At 45.1% G+C, this 22,706-nt stretch overlaps 1 protein-coding gene across 2 annotated transcripts in view; it reads left to right on the top strand.

The window, feature by feature from the left end:
- The first annotated feature begins 20,636 nt into the window (after positions 1-20,636).
- Positions 20,637-22,706, top strand: part of DDX6 (DEAD-box helicase 6) — a 35,071-nt gene continuing 33,001 nt past the window's right edge. The window contains exon 1 of one of the 2 annotated variants that reach the window (XM_055305689.1): positions 20,637-20,698. The gene's annotated coding sequence lies outside the window, so the exon portion shown is untranslated. Of the gene's footprint in view, positions 20,699-20,829; positions 20,918-22,706 lie in introns of those variants that run through there. The other variant, XM_055305688.1, reaches the window with a different exon arrangement.

Here is a 22,706-nt window from a genome sequence, read left to right as displayed (position 1 = left end):
GTCCCAATACTATCCTTTATAATAACAGGATCCAATCCAAGACTGTACTTTGCATTTATTGTCACAACTCTTTTAGGCTCTTTCACTCTGGAACAAATTATTCCTGTGTTTCTTTGACTTTCATGACCTTGACAATTTTTTTACAGGCCAATTATTTTGTATAATGTCCCTCAGTTTGAGTTTCCTCATAATTGAATTCAGATTATGCATTTTGGGGGCAGGAATAGCATAGAAGTGACGCTGTGTATTTTTTATTGCCACCTATCAGGTGGTAACTGATTTTAATTCGTCCCATTATTGAGAATGCTAGCTTTGATTACTTGATTAAAGTGGTGTTTGCTAGGTTTCTCCATTGTGAAGTTACTCTTTTGCCCTTTGTAATTAGTAAGAATTTTGCAGGGAAGTAATTTGAGCCTATGCATGTAACCTGTCCTTCATCAGACTTTTACTCATTAATTTCAGTTTTTTCAACTGATGGTTGCAAAATGGTGATTTTCCACTTTCATTATTCCTTCCAAATGTATTACTTGTCATTCTATTGTAAGGAAAAACTTTCCTATTCTCATTTATCTGCTTATTCATTTCTTTATCACTATGAACATGTAGATTCCTGTTTTATTTAATGGATTATAACCATGAACTATCATTTATTTTGATGCTCAGATTTGGTTAGTAGTTAGCCCCTTCTACATCCTTTTGGCATGTGTTGACCTTTCTTAAACACGTCTTTACATTCAGGCACAGAAAGATGGTCCAGGTTGATGTACTTTCCCCATATCAGTGCTGGAATCAATCCTTTCTCCAAGGATCCCTTGTTTCTTTTGTGGAGAATAGTACTTAGAGACCAAGATTTTGGGCATCAGGGGTTCATCACTGTTGGAGTATTGCTATCTCCAAGTTCTTTCAGTGGATAAAGCTAGGGAATATGTGTACCTGTGTATATTATACATACAAATGTACACACACACACATACACACTTACATCTATATTTATTTCTCTATCTACCTAACCACAGTTTTTTGCGTTTCCATGTTGGCAAATTTCTTCTTGTTCAGTGAAAAACCAGTCTCCCATTATCCTTAATATATGCATTTATTTGATCAAACTCTTATATATCATCAATCTCCTGCTTTTGTTGCTTCAACTTGGTCCAGAATGATGACTGCTTTACCTCACTAAGCTCCAAAACCCCATCTGTGGACACTTGCCTCCCCTCTACCATGGTGATTTTCTTCATTCTATTTAGGTACCCATAACTTATTTTGGGCCACTATCACATACAGCCTACACACTGTCACACACACCCCACAGATGCCATCTTCCCTTCACTTGACTCTGACTCACCATGTTGACTGTAGGGATGACTCCTTGCTCTGCCCAGACTCTGATCTCCAAGCTGTATGGCTGCCTCTGCTTGTTCTGGGCGATACCTACGGTTCTGCTCAAGCTGTAACATCAGGCAGGGGCTATTGCCATCCACCCCTCAATGTTCAATGACCTCTGACTCAGCCTCTCATACCCTTCCAGGCTGGCATCCCCACCACCTCTGCATATAACCTCTTTATCCCATTTGGGCTCAATACCTGTGTGGATTCGTTGGCACCCTACTTATACTGCAACACCTCACACCTGGTTGACAGAGTCCCCACCCTCTACATCCCACCAAAGTCCTGCCTACCCTGCTCTGATATCCTCCACCAACTCTTACAGAGATATCTACCTTGCTCATGACTTTGGGACTAAATTAGTCAAGAGGAAGGGAAGGAAGGAAGGCAGAAACTAGGTTTCTACCAAGTCTATCTTTTTTAAGTAACTTTTTTCTGTTTATTTTGGTTTCTCCTTCATATAAAAGGAATTCCTCATTTATCCAGTGATTCTTGGATGTTTATATGTGGGGGTGAGGGTGGGAGGGGGTGTTGGCTTATCATTTGGGCATTTTACTGATCTGGCTAGGTTGTTTGATAGAGGAACATCCAAAGGTAGTATCCAGGTCTCATCTATTTTACGGTCCAGAAACTAGACTTCTAGCTATTTGCTGGGATGAGGGACAAGGGATGAGCAGGTCTAGAGAGAGGGTCTGGGTTCCTAACACTATTTTGATATTGAACCAATCTCTTGTATGTAATTTACCCCCATGACTTTCAGAGGTTCCTGTGCCCTCAGTTCCTGAGACTTTGGGAGTTCTGTGGTGAAAATCAAGTTGCTTCTTGGTGTTTTCTCTGACAGTTTGGGATACAGTTTCCCTGATTCTGTTAACACAGTTACCACTCATTCCCTCTCCTATTCTCTTTGCCCTTTTTTTTTTTACGATTTTATTTATTTATTCATGAGAGACACAGAGAGAAGGCAGAGATATAGGCAGAGGGAGAAGCAGGCTCCGTGCAGAGAACCCGATGTGGGACTCGATCCTGGAACTCTGGGATCACACCCTAAGCCAAAGGCAGAGGCTCAACCTCTGAGCCACCCAAGCGTCCCCCATTGGTTTTTTTTTTTTTTTTCAAGATTTTACTGATTTACTCGAGAGAGACACACACAGAGAGAGACAGAGAGAGAGAGAGGCAGAAACATAGGCAGAAGGAGAAGCAGGCTTCTCACAGGGAGCCTGATGCAGGACTCAATCCCTAAACCCAGGATCACACCCTGAGCCGAAGGGAGATGCTCAACCGCTGAGCCACCCAGGTGTCCCACTCTGCCCTTTTTCTGTCATTTCAGTGAAGTTTTGAAAGGATGGGGAATTTACTGTGCACTTAATCTGGCATCTTACTGGAAACTCCAATGTGAATTTTCAGGCTTCTGATGGCCTCTACGGGTCGGCATCCAGGGTCAAAGACCCAAATGCAATTCTTTTAAGTCACATATTCTCATCCTTTCACTTCTTTATATTTCCTTCTATTTGGCTCCTCCTACCATTGACCTCTGCGACATCTCTTTCACTTGTGTCCTATGGAATCATCATTGCAATAACAAGCAATAACAATCATAATAAGGAAATCTTGGCTTCTCCCTTAGCCTCACATCAAATTTATACCCAGAACCTATTGATTCTTCCTCCTGAACATCTCTAGAATCTGCCACTTCTTTCCCTCCATACTTGATCCTAGCTCACATATTCACTTCTCACCTGAATCACCTTCTGGTTTTCCTGTCTCTAATCTAGCTCCTTTCCATGTAATCCAGTTTCTTTTTCTAAAATACAAATGTGATTATGGCATTCTACTACATAAAATCTTTTCCCAAGTTCATAGGTTTTAAAATTTGGATTGAATGCTTTCAGGTGAGCTTGTACTCTAGAAGTCTTTGCTGGCCCCACCACACCCTCCTGTGTCACATTCATTTAGGTCACCTGTCTTTCCCTGAAGGTAGCTGAGCTTTTGACCCTGCTTTAATGATTTCCCACTGCTCTCGAGTAAAATACAAACTCTTCAGCTGGCCTTCATGATCTGACCCCTGCTCACCTCTCTCCATCCTCTATTCTCCAGCCAACCTAAACTACTTTTACTTCAAATTTGCCAGACTCCATCTTGCCTCAGGGCTTTTTGTATGTTGTGCTCTTTCTCCCCCTCCTATTCATCTGGCTAATTCTGACTCAGTTCTCAATTTAGGCATAATTGCCTTTAGGAAATCATGCCAGTTATGTGCCCCTCCTGCTGGCTCTCCTTCGGTACTCTACTTCCTTTGTAATAGCACTTATCATACAATGTTATAATTATCTATTTATTGTTTTATTATTGTATCCTTAGAATGTACCTCAGTATTTGACATACACAGACCTTCAATAAATATTTTCAAATTAATGAATGTGTTTATTAGGTGGATTAATTGGGTCAGACCCTGGGGTAAGATTTTTTTTAATAAGATTTATTTATTCATTTTAGAGATGGGGAGAGGCAGAGGGAAAGGGAAAGAGAGTCTTAAGCGGTCTTTGCACTGAGCATGGAGCCCGACATGGGGCTCAATCTCACAACCCTGAGATCATGACCTGAGTCTAAACTAAGAGTCAGACGCTTAACTGACTGTGCCACCTAGGTGCCCTTGGGGTAAGATTTTATAATATACTACCTCCTTCTGTCTTCACAATAACTTTATACATAGATACTATTATTATAATACCAATTTTCTATGTCAGAAATCAAGTCTCAGACATATACAGCGGGGGCACCCAGCTGGCTCTTTCAATAGAGCATGCAACTCTTGATCTCAGGGTCATGAGTTCAAACCCCACATTGAGCGTGGAGCCTACTTAAAAAGAAAAAAATAAATAAATAAAAATTTTAAAGAAATATAAAACAATGCCCTGAGTCATATAGCTATTAAATGATCCAGGGCAAATACAATTCTGACCCTGAAACCTGTGCTTCCAACTATTTAAGTTTCTACTACTTTAATCTAGTTCAGGAAGCAACCATCCTATCCTTCTGGGCTGAGACCTGGCCTGCCTCAGTCACTATGTGCCCCTTCTGCTGGGACAGGCACCTGGTCTGCCTCTCTCATTGTGCCCGTGCAGGACCATTCTTTTTTTTTTTTTTTTTTAAGTAGGCTCCATGCCAACAATGGGGCTCGAAATCATGACCCTGAGATTAAGAGTCACATGCTCTACCAACAGGTGTCTCCAAGACCATTCATTCTTTCATTCCCAGTTGTGGTCTGGAGGCTGAATAGCAGTGTTGTGGCACCTCACAGCTTCTCCTAGTAGGATTGTCAAATTTAACAAATAAAAATACAGAAAGCCAGTTAAATTTGAATTTCAGATAAATAATAATTTTGTTTAAGATTTATTTATTTATTTATTTATTTATTTATTTATTTATTTATTTATTTATTAACAGAGGGAGACAATGCAAGCAGGGAGAGCTGCAGGCAGGAGAGAGAGAAGCAGGCTCCACGCTGAGCAGGGAGCCCGATGTAGGGCTTGATCCCAGTACTCTGGGATCTTGACCTGAGCTGAAGGCAGACAGTTAACTGTCTGAGCCACCCTGTCACCCCTATTTTTTGTACAAGTATGTCTCAATGCAATATGAGACATATTTATACTAAAAAATTATTCTTGGGGCACCTGGGTGACTCAGTTGGTTGAGCATCCAAATCTTGGTTTTGGTTCAGGTTGTGATCTCAAGGTTGTGGGATCAAGCCCCACAACTGGCTTTGCACTAGGCATGAAGCATGTTTGAGGCTCTCTCTCTTCTCTCCCTCTGCTCCTCTGCACTCAGCTCACACAAGCATATTCTCTCTCTCTGTCTCAAATAAATAAATAAATAAAATCTAAAAAAATGTAATCTTTGTTTATCTGAAATTCTGACTTAACTGTGTATCCTATATTCTATCTGGCAACCCTGCACCATTGCCGTTCCACTTCTTCTGAAAGCCCCTCTGTGGGCAGCCCCGGTGGCTCAGCGGTTTATCACTGCCTTCAGCCCAGGACTGATCCTGGAGACCAGGGATCGAGTCCCACGTCAGGCTCCCTGCATGGAGCCTGCTTCTCCCTCTGTCTGTGTCTCTGCCTCTTTCTCTCTCTGTGTCTCTCATGAATAAATAAATAAAATCTTAAAAAAAAAAAAGCCCCTCTGCTTTCAAACCATCCTATTCACTGTTATCTGTTGATCCCTTCAATCAACACACTGAAAAGCCCGGTACGAAGTGATGTGCTACAGTAGGATGCATTCCCTCCAGGAAAGGCAGGCAAATCACTTCCTTAAGTTGTTAGTCCTCTTAGTATTTTTTTTTATACATGCTCTGAGCACAGAAGCATGCTCTAGCCTTCCATGCCTTTAAAATAATTGTCAACCCTGTTCTCCCTCCTCCGAATCTCCCTTGGCTCTACACAGCCAAGATTCTTAAAAGAGTTGGTCTCCAGACCCTCATTTTCCATTCATTTGAGAGATAAGATAAAGAATAGTGATTAAGAGTATAGATTTTGTGGTCAGAATACCTGGGTTTACATCCAAATTGACTCTTGCTATAAGTAACCCCAAGAGTTTCCTTTCTGGAAGCATCAATTTCCTTGCTTGTGAAAAGAGAGAACTGTGCCTGCCTCACTTCACAGGGTTGCTGTGAGCAGTAGATTAGATCATTCACATAAAATACTTAGCACATGCCTAGCACATAATAAACATTAAGATTATATCACTAAAATTTATATTTTGCCCAGTACACTACTGAAAATGCCCTGGCCAAGATGAGCAATGATCTTGAAGTTGCCAGACCCAAGCATAACTTTCAGTCCTCATCTTACTGGACTCTTGTGACTCTTGACACCACCACGTCCTTCAAGTTCCCTCTCTCCTTGGCTGCTGGATTCCCATTTTCTCCTTACTGTCCTTGACCTGTCTTTTCTAGCCCTTCTTTGCCACATCTTCTAAATCTGCCTGACATCTGACATCCCCCCCCCCCCCAATGTGCTCTTCCTTGAATTTATCCTTTTTCCTCCTGCCTCAATTCCACACACCTTTCCTGGAAGTGATGTCCCCTCCTGTCACTTAACTGCCATCCTTGTGGAGAATACATCTTTCCTATCTCCACTTCTGACCTCTTCTCCTGACCTCCAGTGCCGTATCTCCAGGTGGCTGCCTACAATACACTGAATGTTTATGCCCCCCAGAGTTATATGTTGAAACTCTATTCCCAGTGTGATGGTATTTGGAGGCAGAGTCTTTGGAAAATCATTAGGTTATGAGGGTAGAGCCCCACAAACAGGATTAGTGCCCTTCCTTATAAAAAGATGCCAGGGAGCTAGCTAGCTTTCTTTCCCACCACGTGGGGATACAATGAGAATTGTCAACTGTCGTCATAGCCCGGAGGAGAGCTCTTACCAGAACCTGACTCTGCTGACACCCTGATCTCAGACTTCAGGTCTCCAGACTGTGCAAAATAAATTTGTGTCATTGATGAGTCACCCAGTCTATGGCATTTTGTATTATTGCAGCCTGAACTAATTAAGACCATGCCCAAAGGGCATCTCAAACTGAGCACTCAACTTACCCATCTCTGAAAGTATTACTTACCATCTCCACCTTGAAACCTGATCTGCCTTTTAGATTCTAACAGTGGGTGTTGCTTCCAGCCTCATCAAGTCCACAGACCTAGAAACCTAGACATCATTCTTTGTCCCTTCTTCACCCTTCTTTCCCAGATCCAACCCATCTTCTTGTCTTGTCATTTCACTTAACCATTGATCTCTCAAATATGCTTTTTCTTCCTCAACCCTCATGCTGGGTAGAGGATGGATTAGACGGACTGAGGAGACCAGTTAGGAGGTGTTTTCAACAGTCTAAGTGAGAGATGATGACAGCTCTCCTAACTGATTCTCTTGGCCCCTCTAAAAAATCCATCTCTATTCAGCTGCCAGAATAATAGTCCTAATCTCCCATTAAGGCACCCTCATCTTCAAAATCTTTAGTGGTTCCCCTTCACTTATAGGATAATGTGCAAACTTTGATGCCCGACATATAGGCTGTTTATAGAGTGACTCCTGACTGGCTCTCCAGCCTCAGCTATTGCCACTTGTCTCCCCAACACATGTGTATACACCTAAGCTACTTGGGGCACCCCACTCCCCATCTTCATCCACTTGTTATTAATTGTGCCAGGAATGCTCTTCCATTTTGGCCCCTCTGATCAATCCCTTTTTAACCTTCAAAGTCTTGTTCAGAATTACATCTTGAAACCTTCCCTGAAAACCACACTCCAGCCTGCTTGCAGAATTAATTATTCCCTCTTCACTACTCCTTCCAGACTTTAGTACATTCCTCCTCCTCCTCCGTTTCCTCCTCCTTCCTCTCAGAATCTTAGTGCATATTTTCATTAGAATGCATCATTATGTTATTTTGTTCCTATGTCTATCTTTGCTACTACTACAGTGTTAATTCCTTGAGATAAGCTATCTGCTTTCATTCATATTCACTCCCCAGAGTCAAGTATAACTTCTGGCACATGGTGGATGTCCAGTTAATGTTTATTAAACTGAGCTGTAGTTATGCACAGGCAAGGCATGAAAGAGGAGGGAGAGACAATATTATGAGAAAAGGAAGGTGGGAGCTAAGTTTGTAGAGGTTGGGAGAAGAAGGTACCTTGTATGCCAATCTATAAAATTTGGATTTCACTCTATTAGTGAACTACTGGAACTAGTAGGGTCTTCAAGCTGGGGAGTGATTTGGACAATTCGTCTTAAGAAGCTAATTCTGCAGCGCCTGGGTAGCTCAGTGGGTTGAGAGTCCACCTCAATTTCTGCTTGGGTCATGATCTCAGGGTCCTGGGATTGAGCCCTGCACAGGGCCCAGCGCTCAGTGCGGAGTCTGCTTGTCCCTCTCCCTCTGCTCCTCCCCTGTTTGTTCTCTCTCTCTTAAATAAATAAATAAATAAATAAATAAATAGATAGATAGATAGATAGATAGATAGTAAAATCTTTAAAAAAAGAAGTCAATTGTAAACATTGTGAAGGATAGGTAGATTGGAATGGGGCGAAGACTAGTATATGAGAGGTTGTTCTGAGGACTGTTGCAATAATGCAGCCAATGGAAAATAAATATGTACATCAAGATAATGGTGGGTGTAGACAAAAGAGCTAAATTGTAAAGAGTATTTTCTAAATAAAGATGATTGATTTAATTCAGAGGGATAAGATACTGTAAGGAAGAAGGATAAGACCTCTAAGTTTCTAGTTTACATGGATGGTGATACCATTAAACAAGATACATAAGACTACAGGGGCAGAATGGTTGAGGGGTTCAGACACTGTCAGAGAGAAAGGCTAGTAGGATAGCCAGAATAATACACAGTCACTAGATGGAGGTGTAAGACTGGGGGCTATGCATCTGAGTGGTTGTCCACAGACTAGTCCCTGATGACCTCATGGTTATGAGTGAGATCATCTTAAAAGGAAGAAAGAGAACTAGGAAAAGTAGAGTCCTGGGAGCCAAGAAAGGAAAATATGGAGAAATTGTGTGTATGTAACAATAACAAATGCTGGAGAGAAACATATGCTTTATAAAATCCCTCAGGAGGTTTGGGGGTATTCTGCTGGGAATGAGAGAATGAAGAGAGCTATGGGCAATGCAGCTTGAAAAATTCTGTGCTAAACAAATTTTAATACATTTCTTTTATTCAGGATTTTACATTTAATATATTAATCCACCTTGTAAATTTCCCAAAGGGAAGCATATTCATTCATTCATTTCAGTAAAAATTAAACATCATTTATGTGCTGGAATTATGGGGCTAATACAGGAATAGAACAGACAGGATTCCTGTCCTCAAGAACTTACATTCCTCAGGAAAGTCAGACACTAATTAAACAAGTTAATTAACCACCATAGTGCTAAATGCTCCAGAGTTGGAGTATAGGGCACTACAAAAGCAGCTAATAGGAGGACCATGACACACTTTTTCACCAGAGCAGTTCAAGGGACCAGTGTTTTGCAGAACAAAATTGAGGAAGTGTGGCCATGGAAAGGTCAAGTAGGCTGAGAACCAGAACGTATGCCCTTGGATTTAATGATAAAGGAGTCATTGATACTGGTGAGAGCTGTTTCATAGAGTGGGAGTTGATGAAGCCTAGACAGACAATCTACTCTTTGGCAGTCTAAGGAAAGAAGAAACAGGGTAGCAGCTGCAAGGGGAAGACAAGGTTTAGAGAAGGCTGTCTTTAGTGTGGGGAGTCTTAAACTCCACACACTAAAATCCATTGATTTGCAAGTTGAAAGAAAGGAATCAAGAACTAGACACTTTACAATTAAGGATAATTAGGGTACTCACTCGTGTATTCACTTGCAAATTTTGTTTGTTGTCTTCTTTGCTCTAGGGACTGTACTTGGGGTACAAGGTAGGGGAAACCAAATATTACATGGTCCTTGCTCTCCTGAAGCTTATAGTCTAACAGTGTAGATGCAATAGTTAGCAAGTCAGCAAATGAAGAAATAATAATCAGAGCTATGATTAGGATGGTGAAGAAAATAAATCAAGTCCTGTGACAGAAGGTGTGTGTGTGTGTGAGGGGGCAGAGAGTCTTTATGGAATGACATTCACTTGGAGATATGAAGAATAAGAAGGAAGAGGTAGGGGGAGAGTTTCAGATAGAGAAAATAGTAGGTACAAAAGTCTTGAGGTGGGAAAGAAGTTTAGGTGATGTGAGAACTCCCAAGGGCCACTGCGGCTACAGCAGTATGATCTGAAGTAGGATTAGTAGGCAGGATTCAGCTCATGTAAGTTCTTGCTGACCAGGGCTGGGAATGTGGAACACACTTCCAGCTCACTGGAAAGCTTATGGAAGTTGACAGTAGTAATGCTTTCACTTACATTAAAAAATATACCATTAAGGCTGTGTGGAAAACAGATTAGGGTAAGGCAAGAGGGAGTAAAGAAGGGGCCTCGGTTAGGCACTATAGTAGCCAACAGGCCAATGAAGGACAACTCTGTGCATGAGGATGGAGCTGGTGGGGTAATAAGGAGCAGACAGATGCAGGAAATATTTTAGAGGTAGACCCAGAGGGCTTGGTGATGGATTGGAAATGGGAGATGAGGGGAAGATCTCGGATGAGGAAGCAGAGAGTGAGATAATAGGCCTTTTGGCAGGATAATCTTTGAGGAGGAGACAAGAGGGAGGGGGCGTTGACTCAAGAGGACTTGCTGAGCACCTCCCAAATGCCAGGCCATGGGCTAGGTGTTGAACATACAGAGAAGAATAAGGTATAGGTACATCCAGCCCCTGTGGAAAGCAAACCTACAACCAAATTAACTCTGGCACCAACTGATTTGCACAGTAATAGAATTTTACACAGTGGGAGCATGGAAATGGGAGTGCTTCATGTCACCTGGGGTACTGGAGTGAAGCGGTATCAGGGAGGAAGGTAAGGCTAGATTCTGGGGAAGATGAGTTTATAGGTGGGGAAGGGAAACTAAGGAACACTGAGCTCTATGACCTTGATTTTTTTTCCCCATGAAGAATGAGGCAGTCATTGGCTACATGTAGGTAGCAGAGGACTTGAAGAAATGCTATGTATTCTTGGTTGTGCTCTCCACAGGTGAGGTGGCTGGATTTGCAGCTTCAGCATCCAGTGTGATGTCCCGGCTCTGGTCACAGGGCATTTTATCATGCAGGCTATCATCCAGGGCCTGGGCGTATCAGCACCCCCTCCCCACCCCAAATTTTTAAAAAGATTTTAAGGTGTTATTATTTTTTAAAGATTTTCTTTATTTGTTTGAGAGAGATAGAATGTGTGAGAGGGAGAGATAATCTGAAGCTGACTCAGCATTGAACGCAGAGCCCAATATAGGGCTCGATCCCACAACCACGAGATCATGACCTGAGCTGAAACCAAGAGGTGGATGGTTACTGACTGAGCCACCCAGATGCCCCTCCACTCCCCAAATCTTAATTTCCCCCAAGTTACTTATTATTACTCTATTATTCACTCAACAGCATTTAATAAGCCTTTACTATGTACCTGGCATAGAATAAATGAATGAATGAGTGAATGAACAAAAGAACAAATGGACAAGAATTACAGTTTGTCATTGACACTAGAAACAAGATTTGACTGAAAATTTGATAACAATTATATTTTTAGCTACCCTACCTTTAGCATCAAAACTGGCTAGACTGTGCACTATAGAAATAAATAGCATTGAGGCTTGCAATGAGTCAGGCCCTATGTTAAGCATTTTATGTATGTTTCTCCTTAACTCTCACCCCAGAGGTAGATCACCCCAGAGGTAGATATATCATCCTGATTTTACAGATGAGAAAATAGGTTTCAGGAGGCTAAATGGCTTAGGAATTCAAACTCAGGTCTAATTATTCCAAAGTCAGATCTCAACAGTACGTGTAGCTTTCATTCTTCTCCACTTCCAAAAGATACTATGCTTTTGCATAAACATTCCTTGATCATTTGAACCTGTGCCCTTTTAGTTACTGAAAATGTTAGGAGTGAAGGAATCTGAAGCTCCTACTTTGGTGGCTGGAAGAGGCATGCATCTACAAGTAGGGTCAGTGATCTTTGATTCTAGGGCTCCGACTAGACACATAACCTGATATTTCCTGCCATTGTCATCATTTCACTCTTTCCTGAAAATGAACGCACTGATAAGTACGGAGCATGTCAATATCAAGCAATTTATACAGATGAACTAGTTCTGCTAGAAGACACGATACTTGTCTTCAAAGAGCTTCCAATCTAGCAGAAATCAGAAATAAGACCACAAAAATCTCAGTCGAAGCAAATCAGCAAATTAGCGTACATGGGGACTAAATTGGGTAGCATAGTCTATAAACAAAGAGGTTGGAAGACGTGACATTCGGTGTCATCTGGGGTAAGGAAAAGTAAGATCTACTGAATCTTTTTCTTAACCTAACACACTATGTGTTAGATATTTTGCTAGACTCTTCACATACATGATCTCATTTTAATGTACCATCCAATCTGATTCAACAACCACTTCCTGAGCTTCTACTATATTTATACAAAATACCTTACTGGGGATGCCTGGGTGGCTCAGTGGTTGAGTGTCTGCCTTTGGTTCAGGTCTTGATCCTGGGGTCCTGGGATGGAGTCCTACATCAGGCTCCTTTCAGGGAGCCTGCTTCTCCCTCTGCCTGTGTCTCTACCTCTTTCTCTGTGCCTGTCATGAATAAATAAATAAAATCTTTTAAAAAATACCTTACTGGGTGTTATTGATGAAAGAAATATAAACATGACTTTGTTCCTGCCCTCAGTGAGTTTAGAAATTACTAAACATATAACAATGGCTATGATTCAGGACTATAAATAGAGTGGTTATATAACTTATTGTCTGAATTATGATACTTTTGAGAATCAAAATCAACAGGAGCACTAATAATAATTATTGAGAACGGGCAGCCCGGGTGGCTCAGTGGTTTAGCGCCACCTTCGGCCCAGGTTGTGATCCTGGAGACCCGGGATCGAGTCCCAGGATCCAGTCCCAGGTTGGGTTCCCTGCATGGAGCCTGCTTCTCCCTCTGCCTCTCTCTCTCTCATTCTCTCTCTCTCTCTCTCTCTCTCTCTCTGTGTGTGTGTCTTTCATGAATAAATAAATAAAATCTTAAAAAAATAATTACTGAGGACAAACCCAAGCATAAGCCCAAACTGTTCTGAACAAATCAGGTTGTATCACCTTAGCAATGAAAGAGCTTGAAGTGGTGGGAACACAAAAGAACAGTTGGGGTGAATCATGGAAGCCCAGAGGTAGAAGTGGATCTGAGTTGGGCTTGCTGCAAGGGAGGGCACAGGCAATAAACATGTAACCAAGGGACAGCTGGGTCTGCCTCTCTCTGTGTCTCTCATGATAAAGTCTTTTTTAAAAATGTAAACAAAATAATTTCAGGTAGCTTAATGGGGTAATTAGGGGAGAGGAGGAACTATAAAAAGTCACGGTCGAGGGATGGCATCTCAGAGGAGATAACATGTAAGCTCAAACTTTTTTTTTTTTTTTTTTTTTTTAAGATTTTACTTACGTACTCATGAAAGACACACAGAGAGAGGCAGAAACATAGGCAGAGGGAGAAGCAGACTCCCTGCAGGGAGCCCCATGAGGGACTCCATCCCAGGACCCCAGTATCATGCCTTGAGCCTAAGGCAAATACTCAACCGCTGAGCCCTCCAAGCACCCCTAAGCTGAAACTTGAATAAGAAGGACAAAGTAATTCAAGGACAAAAGAAAAAAAATCACAAGAAGTCATATCCCATTAGTGGTCTGAAGGTCAGTAGGGCCAACATCCCACTCATGGGGGTTTGGGGTGGGAAGGCAGTAAGAGCAGAGAGGCAGAAATAAAAGTGATACCCCAGAGCAAGAATAGATGTCACCTAGCATAATGCCTGCCCTTAGGAGGCCCTTAGTAAATGCTAGTTTCTCCTTCCCGCCCCCACTCAGCAGGTTATGCATGGGAGGGAAGACTGTTTTTGTTTGTTGTTTAGCACAGAGAAAAAGTTGGGGATGAATCCAGCAGAGAGGGAGATATTAAAATATAAGGGAAAGGGATCCCTGGGTGGAGCAGCGGTTTAGCGCCTGCCTTTGGCCCAGGGCGCAATCCTGGAGACCCTGGATCGAGTCCCACGTCGGGCTCCCTGCGTGGAGCCTGCTTCTCCCTCTGCCTGTGTCTCTGCCTCTCTCTCTCTCTCTGTGACTATCATGAATAAATAAATAAAATCTTAAAAATAAATAAATAAAAAATATAAGGGAAAGGTGAAAACCGATGGAATATTTATTTAAAAAAGGAAAGATGTCGGGGCCAGGTTAGCTTGAGATAGAAGGTGTGATACTTCATCCTCAAAATGGGAACATTCAGAAGTCTGCATGAGGGAGGTGGAAAGTTAATGAAACTTCTATGTATGGTAAGGCTTTGACTTGAAGGTGGGCTTATAGGTAGAAGAAGAGATTTGAAATGCTATTGTGGGGGAAAAAATGTCTTTTAAGAATAGTGGTTCTCATCCCTGGCTGCATATTAGGATTTTTGGGGAGCCTTAAAACAAAACAAAACAAAACAAAAAAATGATGCTGGATCCCCAGCCCCAAGGATTCTGATTTAATTCCTCTGGGATGGGGCCCCAGCACCAGTGTTTTCTAAAGTGCCTGTGTTGATGCTAATGAGCAGCCATGATTGAGAACCATCAGTAAGAGGCTTGCAGAGCTGTGGAAAGGGCTCAGCTGAGGTGTGGGAACAGGGATTTATTGTGGAGCCAATCAGCTTGGTTACATGCCTGTCTCCAGCACCAACATTCCTGGAGCAGAAGCTGTGAAATTAGAGCGTGGCACTTGTTTATCTGAGATTGGTAAGGCACTAAAGCTGAAGAAGTGAGAAAAGAGACTTGGGAAAAAGAATTGAATTGGCCAACCAGAGGCTCCAATCGGCTAGAAGAATAGATTCAGACAAAACCTAACAAGATAGGGAATCCCTGGGTGGCTCAGTGGCTTAGTGCCTGCCTTTGGCCCAGAGCACCATGATCCTGGAGTCCTGGGATGGAGTCCCATGTCGGGCTTCTGTGTGGAGCCTGCTTCTCCCTCTGCTTGTGTCTCTGCCATTCTCTCTCTCTCTCTCTGTCTGTCTCTCATGAATAAATAAAATCTTTAAAAAAAAATCTAACAAAAAAAATAAAATAAAATAAAAAAAATCTAACAAGATAATAATAGCAAGTATTTTTAAAGCGCTATCTACCAACTACTAAAGTAAGGGATTTATACAAATTCTCATTTAAGCTCACAGAGCTCTAGGTCCTATTATCCCCATCTCATAAATGGGGAAGATGAAGCTCAGAAGTTTAGAAAAGTTTCCCGGGGAACCTGGCTGGCTGTCAGAAGGGCATGCAATTCTTGATCTTGGGGTTGCGAGTTGGAGCCCCACTTTGGGTGTAGAGATTATTTAAAAAGGTTTCCAAGTTTATGGAGTTAATAAGTGGCAGAACTTGGATTTGAACCCATATCTGACTGACTCTAGAACCGGAGCTCTGGTTGGGCAGGAACAAGGGAGTGGGAAGGTTGGGAGGGTAGGAGCTTGTGGCAATCTACTGAGCTTTGAATGGAATTTAGATAGGCCCAGAAGAAAGAAAATGAGGTTTCTCAAGGGAAACAATGGAAGATGAGGGAATGGGTCTCCTATCAAGAGACCAAAGCCCCAATGTATTGGAAGAAGAGTGGGAAATCAAATTGGGTGGGCACATTGGCAGTCTCAATCTGTCAATGGAGTACAGACTCCAGGTGGTAAAAAGAAACTGGGAGACGTTAAAGGGTTATGTGGGGTGGGGTGGGGGTTGACATAATAAAGAGTAATGTTTAAACTTCATCTAGCAGATGAAGAGCTAGAAGATCACTGGAGAGACCTCCATACTGGAATACTGTTTTCCCTGTCTTGTCTTGGTAGCCACAGATGGTACTTAATCCAACTTTGGCACTCAGGACTGAAGAGATTGCCCCCTCTTCAGCTATAAGGTGCCTTCCCAGAGTTCATACCTAAGATCACTATTTTCAAAGACCAGTAAAAGGTTCTGCAAATTGACTAGTGGCAGGAAATCAGGGCAGGATACTTGTCATGATTGTTGCTACCCCTGCAAGAGAGGGTTATTCAGGGGCACTTGGTTGGTGCAGTAAGTTGGGTATTTGGCTCAGGTCATGATCTCATGAGTCATGGGCTCTGAGCTCAGTGAGGAGTTTGCTTGAGATTCTCTCCCACTACTCATGCAAGCTCTCTCTAACTCTAAAATAAGTAGATAAATGTAAAAAAAAGAGAGAGAGAATGTTATTCAGAAACATAATTTTATTACAAGGTCCTGGGTACAAAAGAGACATGGTACATATATACTCAATACCATGACAATTCCACAAGTTCACCATGGGGGATCCCTGGGTGGCTTAGAGGTTTAGTGCCTGCCTTGGGCCCACGGCATGATTCTGGAGTCCCGGGATCAAGTCCCACATCAGGCTCCTTGCATGGAGCCTGCTTCTCTCTCTGCCTTTCTCTGTGTATCTCATGAATAAATAAATAAAATCTTAAAAAAAAAAGTTAATCACAGACCCTCATCAATGTCAGCTGTCAGCAACCACCCTTGAACTAATTCAGAAAGTACCCAAGGGGATCAGGCATCATAGATGGAATGCTATAAGTTCTTCCTTGATCTTAGTAGACCAAATTAAATTTATACCTAAAGAACTAGTTTTCAGATTTCAGTGTCTTCCTAGCCACATTATTTTCAAATTAAGAAGTTAAAATTGTTGATGCACAGTAATTTTAGGAGAACCAAAGAGGCAAAATGAATAGCTAGGATTCTTTGGGTGATGACCAGAACAATGCTGGAACCTAATGAGACCAAACGTAACCTGATGAGCTGAGCTAGCTGGTTGTGGAACCCTGGGAATGGAGAGATTTTTTTTCTGTCAAAGGGAATATAAATTCTGCAACTAAAGCTGGCAGTTTGGGGAAAATGTGTTTAACCCACCCACTTCTCTCTCTGTTTGTAATATTGCTTTCCTACTCTTCAACTTAAGTTTATTCTGGAAGTGGAACATTTATTCCAACAAAATGTGCCTGGTGTGGTCTCTCAGTGATTAAAGACATCTGCTTAGTATGCATTAACTTCTGTGTAGTACTTGTACCTCTCTGAGGATAGCTTTGCTAAACCCACAATAGGCTGATGCTGCTTCATTTTCTTCAGGTGTATAAATTAAAGTGGCAATTTTTACCTGAGATGAGTCCAAAGAAAATGGTATTTGGCATCTTGGGCTCATTAGCCTTTAGTCTTGGTTAGGGACTACCAGATGTGTTGCTTGAGCATATTTGGAGAAAAACTTTATCTGTTGAACCTTCTTTTGGAAAATCAAAATATTATCCTGCAAACCATGAAAGAGAGAAATACTGTACTATAAAGCTTAGGCAGGTGTGATATAATTATGTTATTGAGGATATGGTATGGACAAATCTTTTTTCTTCTAAGTAATGAAGTAGCTTGAGCTAAAAAAAAAAACTATCATATTTCCTTAAAAAAAAAAAACTCATAGAAAGCTAAAAGTGTGAAATCCATTTTAGCATGTTGAAAACATTTGGAGTTTTTAAGATAGTATCACAGATGTATGTATTCCAGGTTGAAATTACTTAGAATTCTGGATTCTAAATATTTTAAGTTGAGGTTTAAATGAAGTCAAGTATAAATTAACCTATGATTTCTTTTTCTTTCTAGTTATTTTTAGGTAAGCAAATGAGGACAGGACATGAAACTGGCAAACAATATTTGCTGGGAGGACCCATTATTGTGATCAATTTCCAAGTAGCATTTTCTAATCACAACCCATGACTTACAAAAAAAAAATCTGTTGTATTTTAAACAGAGATGCTGAAAACCTCAATTCTATATATGAACCTTTTTCTTTTTAAAAATATCTTTCCTACAGACCAGTTCTCAAGGAGCCAGCCAATAATGCAGGCCTAACACTTTAGCTAACAGCTTCATCATTCAAAACCCAGTAAGTAGGGTACCAAGGAAGAGTGTGTGACCAAAAGCAAAATGGAAATGACCAATACAATTTGGGGAAGCACTTTACTACAATTAATATGCGACCACACTGAGGACAACACACCCTCCAGAAGCCATATTTACCACAGATCACCCAAACTAAATGTTAACTAAAAGACCAAAGGATTGGATTTATGTGATTTTTTTAGGGGGGGGTGGAGGCAGAGGGAGAGGGAGAATCCTAAGCAGGTTCCACACCTAGCTTGGAGCCCAATGCAAAACTCCATCTCACAACCCTAAGATCATGACTTGAGCCAAAATCAAGAGTTGGTGCCCCTTTGTGGTATTTTTAAATGTAATTCATAAAGATGAGCTACTGTGTACATTATCAAATCATTCATCTGTATTCCTAAAGTGTCATATTTTCTATGATTCTCACTAATCTGTTTGAACAAGGAAGAAATAACGTTTCTTTCTTTTTTTTTTTTTTTTTGTTTAAGATTATTTATTTATTCATGAAAGACACAGAGAAGGAGGCAGAGACATAGGGGGAGAGAGAAGCAGGCTCCCTGCAGGACTCAATCCCAGGAACTCGGGATCACGACCTGAGCCAAAGGCAGACATGCAACCACTGAGCCACCCAGGTGTTTTGAGATACTGGGATTGGACCTACTAACCCCTGCAATTGAACCCAGAAGATCTAAGGATTCATAGCTTAATTCTGTACCACCTATGACTGCAAAGCGCGGACATAAAGTTGTAAGGATGTCTGAGTGTCTTGCAAGACCATTATTCAGGATCATTAAAGGTTTTCGCCCAGGCAGGATTCCTAGGTGAGAATGGGGAGCTAGATCTCGTACTCTCTCCTCCCTTTTGTTTTTGGTCTTGACCTCAGCCAGGCCTGTTTTGAAGATGATCCCTTGTTGGTGAACACAAACCCCTTCCCTCTGCCTGCTCTCATTTCTCGCATGGCCCAGGCAAAGAAACCCACCCCCAAGGCAGTGGCCGGCTTTGAATCCCGAGGCTCCTCTCCCTCCCACGTTCCCTACCCAATCTTCCCCTCACATTCCCGCTCTTTGGAGAGACAGCGAGCGAGGCCCGCACAACGCAGCACATTTTCACATTTTATAACCGACCCAGGGTGCGGGGTTACTCCCTGACAGGAGTGGCGGTGTAAAATCTGGCTGGGAGAGCACATTCAGGATCTTAAAAACTGTCAAGGGGGGTCCTCCCTCATAATCGCAAGAACGGGCTTTCCAAGGGTGGCTCTCCACCACCTTTCCATTGGCTGCGCGGAGATAAGCAAAGGCGACCGAAGGAGACCAGGCCGTTTCCTCGGAGCGCGCTGAGCGAGGCGGCCGGCGCCTTCCCGGAGTTCGGCGGAGGCCGGCGGAGACCCAGGGAAGTCCCGAGGCTCGCTGTGATTGGAGGCTGTCGGCGTGGGGGGGCAGGAGGCAGGCTAACCAGAAGCGGGGCGTGTTCGTGCGATTGGTTTGGGGAACGTATTTGGCTTTCTCTGATTGGCCCCGAGTTGGGAGCTGGGGCAAAGACTGGGGAAGCCGGCCGGGAGCGGCGCGAGCGCGGCGGGTGCGGGCCGATCCCCGCGGAGGCGGGGTCCCGCTTCCCGGCCGGCCGCGGCGGGCACACACGGTCGGTCCGCTGGGGACACCCGGGGGCTGCCACTCCCTTGACCTGACCAGCTTCCTGGCTTCCAGTTTTCCTTTCACCCGGGGCCACACAGCGCTCCCCACACTTCTGCTCAGGAGAAGCGCAGCCATTAGGGCAGGACGAGTAGTTAGGCGGCCGCCGGGCGGCCACGGAGCTAGAGAAGCGGCGGTCGGGGCGGGGCGGGGGCGGGGGCGGGGGCGGGGGCGGGGCGGGGGCGGGGGCGGGGGCGGGGTCAGGCCCGGGGAAGACTCGACCTCGGACGCCGTCTGGTTCCTATTTCCACGAGAAGTGACTCCTCAGCAGCTTTCCCTTCCCGCCGGGGAGGTCGCAGCCCCGCGCCCCCGCCCCCGCCCCCCCCCAGCGGGGCCGTCGCCCCCCTTCCGGTCCTCACACCCGGCGCGCGCCGGCACCTCCGGGCCACTAGTGCGGCGCGCTCCCGGCTGAGGCGCTCCCGGCTGAGGCGCTCCCGGCTGAGGCGCGCCCGCAGGGGCTCGGCCGCGGCCCCCGGCTCCGCAGGCCCCCGGCTCTGCAGCGGCTGCCGCGGCCCGCGGGGGACGTCAGGTCAGCTCTCCCGTCCCCGAGCCGCGCGGCCCGGGCGCCGCGTCCTCGCTCGGGAACAAGGCGCCCCTCCTCTGGTCACAACCCCCGCTTGACTTGCGGGGAGCGAGGGCAGGGCGGCCTCTCCCCGGCCACCATCCCCCCCACTCGTTTCTCCTCAGCTGTGGAGAAAGCTAGCCCTCCGTCCCACTCGGAGAGGAACCCGTGTCTCCCCTGCGAGTCTCCGTCGCCCCGGTCGGTGTGAGCGCATGGCCGTCTGTTTGCTCCTCAGGGAGGTTCCCCGGCCAACACTGCTCCGGCCGCGAAGCCGAGCAGGCCGTGACGCCGCGGCAGGCGCGGCGGCGGCGGCGGAGCTCTCGCCATCTTGCGTGGAGGAGGAGCCGCGGCCGCCGCCATGCGGACAGGCAGGGGGAGGGGGAGCGGAGGGGGAGGGGGCAGCGGGCGGACGGGGGAGGGGCAGAGCAGCCGAGTTAGCTCAGCCCGGGCGGCGACTCCGGCGGCGCCATGAGAGCGAGCAGCGGCGGAGGTAGGGCCGGGCGGCCGGGAGAGCCGGCGGGCGCGGGCGGCCCGGGGAGCGGCCCCCGGAGCCGGGCGGGGGCGGGGGCGGGAGGAGGAGGCGGTGGCAGCAGCGAGGGGCCGGGTGGGGGCGGGCGGAGGTTTCCGAGGAGGAAGGAGCCGCCGCCATTTTGGGAGCTTCGAGTCAACAATAAAGGACCGAGGGTGCCGAGCGGGAGTGGCCTCGGCGGTAGGACTCGGGCCCGAGCCTCGGGGGAGTGGGGTGAGGTGGTGGGGTCGAGGTCAGCGGTGCGGTCGGGGCCGCGGGGAGCCCCTCGGCCGGCGGGGGGGGGGGCGGTGCTCTGAGGCGGAGGCCTGAGGCCTGAGGCCTGGCCGGGTCCCGGGGAAGAAGGCGGGCGGCGGGCGGCAGCCGTGTGGGGCGGGGGGCGCCGGAGCGGAGTCGAGTATGGGGGTGTCGTGCGCGGCGGGGTCCGGAGAGGGAGCGGGCGAAGTACTCGGAGGAGCTTTGTGGAGGACGAGGGGACCTGGGTCCGCAGGGGCGGCAAGGACTTCGGGGGATGGCGGAGGTTATAGGGTACGAGGCGGCCCTATAGGGGGCGGCAGGGACCTGCAGCGTCGGAGGGCTCGATTTGGAGGAGGACCCGCTGCTGCTGGCTTGGAATAAGGCCTCGTAGGTCGGTAACAAGAGGGTGATTATGGAGCCCCCGAGTCGTGGAGGAAAAGGAGGGGCTTTCTGACTTAAGGGTTTCTCTTTGGGGCCTTCTGGGGGTAGTCCCTATTGTTTCCTGCCCGCGGAGTTGGTTCCCTGCTCTTGTGGCGCAGCTGCGAAGATTGGGCCCCAACCCTTTTGTGTTTATGGTCACAGGGGGCTGACTTGAAGTGTGTGGTTTGGGGGGGGGGCGTGTTGGGGAGCGAGAAATTACCTCACAATCCGGGGTTCGAATCATTGGCTCGTTCCCCCTCATCCTTCACTCCCATTTCTCTACCACAGCCCTCCCCCCCCTCCCCCGTTCCCCTCAGAAGAAAACAGTCCCTCCAACTTGCAGACCAAGCTTAGAGAAACTGCGCTGCATTTGCAAACAAAAGCTCTTGTCTGAGATGACGAGACTGTTTTTGGGTGTGAAACTGTCAATTGCTAACTACACAATCTGGGAAAGTGCTGTAATTACCTCCGCCAGGGGCTCCTCCCAACTAGTCTACGTTTCGTTCGTATTTTTGAAAATGTAGAATGTAACTTGCAAGTCTAAATTGGGAAGGGGTAGGAGGAATATTTCCTTCTCTGAGACATAAAGCTGCAGTGCAGGTTTCGGTTCAAGTAAGAAGGGAGTAATAGTCCTATTTTGGATCTAGGGAGATGAGGTCTTAGATTAAGAGAGAGCTCGTGGGACGATAATTTATCTTAATCTTTAGAGGTTGCCCTCTTCATCTTATGGATTTGCAAACAAGTCTTGTGTGAACTCCGTGATATTGTTGATCATAATATAAACCTGTCAATACAGGGAACAATTTACCGCCTTGAACTGAAATTAGGTTGGCTGTTAACCACGGTCTGCGTAAGGCATTAGATTCTAAAAGACTTAGAAATGTACAGCTTTGTGTATATGGTAATCAGGATTTGCTTCTGAGCAACTAAATTTTCAGTTTTTATTTTTTTATTTTTTTTTTTTAATTTTTATTTATTTATGATAGTCACACACAGAGAGAGAGAGAGGCAAGAGACACAGGCAGAGGGAGAAGCAGGCTCCATGCACCGGGAGCCCGACGCGGGATTCGATCCCGGGTCTCCAGGATCACGCCCTGGGGCAAAGGCAGGCGCCAAACCGCTGCGCCACCCAGGGATCCCAAATTTTCAGTTTTTAAAAAAGTCATAACCAGTTGTCTTTTGGAAAAGATTTATTGTTTTGGAATCTTTGGTGTTTGGCACACAAAAAAATCACCAATTAATAAACTAGTGTGTATTTTTTGGTAAGAAATAGAAGAGTTAAAAAAACACAAACCTAACAGAGTACTTTATTGTC

Source organism: Nyctereutes procyonoides, unplaced genomic scaffold, assembly GCF_905146905.1.
Source record: "Nyctereutes procyonoides isolate TBG_1078 unplaced genomic scaffold, NYPRO_anot_genome, whole genome shotgun sequence".
NCBI classification, from domain to species: Eukaryota; Metazoa; Chordata; class Mammalia; order Carnivora; family Canidae; genus Nyctereutes; species Nyctereutes procyonoides.
This window is presented reverse-complemented; position numbering and strand designations above follow the sequence as displayed.